Source organism: Cyprinodon tularosa, unplaced genomic scaffold, assembly GCF_016077235.1.
Source record: "Cyprinodon tularosa strain WSP-4 unplaced genomic scaffold, ASM1607723v1 ctg317, whole genome shotgun sequence".
Lineage (NCBI taxonomy): Eukaryota > Metazoa > Chordata > Actinopteri > Cyprinodontiformes > Cyprinodontidae > Cyprinodon > Cyprinodon tularosa.
Genome location: NW_024039027.1, coordinates 298,928 through 300,950, shown reverse-complemented (window position 1 = coordinate 300,950; position 2,023 = coordinate 298,928). Strand labels below are relative to the sequence as shown.

General features: G+C 38.5%; 1 long non-coding RNA gene across 1 annotated transcript; it reads right to left on the bottom strand.

The window, feature by feature from the left end:
• Positions 1-812: 812 nt before the first annotated feature.
• On the bottom strand, positions 813-1,110 carry LOC119788436. Its single transcript, XR_005281472.1, has 3 exons — positions 1,091-1,110; positions 915-1,000; positions 813-843 (listed from the first exon to the last, which is right to left on the bottom strand). It is a non-coding gene; the product is annotated as an uncharacterized LOC119788436 (long non-coding RNA).
• Between the last annotated feature and the right edge of the window lie 913 nt (positions 1,111-2,023).

Here is a 2,023-nt window from a genome sequence, read left to right as displayed (position 1 = left end):
CAAACCATGGTTTGCATGTAACCTTCTTTTTCCATCAAAGTGTCTTTATTTTTGCTTTTTGTTTTTATTTTTTGCTGCAATTCATTTATGTTTGTGGTGCTCAATTTACCATTAAAACCGTAGTTTTTTATCCAGTAACACAACGGCTCTACCGCCAATGGGTCATCATTTTCAACTGCTTTCCAGTCTTTACACTGGAGTTCCTCCAATAACTTCTGTTTTTCTTTACTTTGCCCCTTTCCCATTTTGAACTAAATTTGGGCCCAGTGGGTTTTCAACACCTGTCGTGTTCTAAACACTGGGGCTTCAGACAAGATGGTGATCAACGACTTTTTGTGGTAAAACTCACTTCAACCCTTACAGGTGGAGTTTTCTTGTCTACAAACATCCACAAAAGCTCACCATTTAACCCTTGTCTTTTTGGTATGAAATACAGATATCTAGTGATATCTATATTTCCTTTCACACACACACACAAACACTGCGCAGTTAACTTTTACTTTATTTCCGTTTACGTTATTTTAAACACAGAGGACGCCGCCGTCCTACGCAGAATTTAACTAGTTCACAACTAGGGGAGACTGCCCTCCCGCGGACTTTAACTGTTTTAAAATTTCTGTTTTACCTGATAGAGTCTAGAATTGTCAGGGTTTTAGCACAACAGGGGGACCTCGTCACCCCACGCGGAATTTAACTATTAAAAATAGAGGACACCGCCGTCCTTCACGAGGTTTAAACTGTTTGCTGTTTTTTCTCTCACGGTTCTCACTCACTCCTTATTAAAGGAAAAAACTACTCACAATTCTCTGCATCCTTGAAATGCTTCAACCGTCGGACCCCAGCCTGTAAGGGAGAGACCAGTCCCGTAAAGGGTCTATTTGCTGCGGCCGCAGGCTTATCTGGGTCTCGCTTACCTGCTGGGAATCGTCAGGTGTCTTGCAATCCGGCTCGAAGGACCAATTAATGTTAGGTTTAAACACCAAACACCTTATTCAGCAACCTGCACAAAGAATGACACAGAGAATTGAGTATATTTTACTTGCAAGGAGAGGGGATCAGAAACTGCATTCAGTTACAACTTCAAACCCACTCTGAAGCAGTATCTGCTCTCCAAGCCCTTTATTGAAAAAACGCCCTGATTACAATGTGGTTTCAACCGCTAAAGGGGGAGGGAACAGAACCCAGTTGAAACCAGAATTTTCGTACAACATCATACAACATCATACAACATCATAGGATAAGGAGAACCCCTCTCCTTATCTAGTTGCACAGTTCTCCATTCTCCTCCACACCCTTAACGACATCTGTTAACAGCAGTCGCAGTCAGCATCCCTCCTGCACAGACTTAAAAAACATTAATGACACAGCAAACAAAACTAAATGTTTTAACACTCTTTGTAATATGAGTAAGATAGAGATAACAAAATGTGTAAGTATAATATGATTAAAGTAATATGATTAAAGTAGAATAACTTATGTACAATTAATTAACCCAACATTGGATCATGTCTAATAGGTGAAAACTACAAACAGATCTAAAATATGGTTAAGGCTAAAAGTCTTTACAGTAAAAAACACCAGAAAAACTTGACTAACACATCAACAACAAATTAAAGCATATAGCTCAACTCTTCTCTCTTTACGTCCTTTCCCAGTAGTCATGTTTGACAAATATTTGTGGGGTTTCTTTTTTTATCTTTTCTTTATCTTCTCGTTAAGAAGAGATAAAGAAAAGTGGGTGTTACAGTGAACACTATGCTGCACTAAAGCCTGAAGGAAAAAATATATATATATTTTGGTGAGGCTCAGTAAACGGTTAAAACTTTATAAGCTAGGATGGAGTTGATGCATTTGCACTACCATCAGAAATCTGTTTGTCATTATAAGTGCATTGTTATGGAAGGAAAATCTAGTCATTAAATATGCACCACCAAGAGATAATCTGTCTGGTTCTACATACTATTTGGTTACAGAGGTATTCTGTATTTGCACATTGCAAACTAGAAGCACATATATCTGGTAG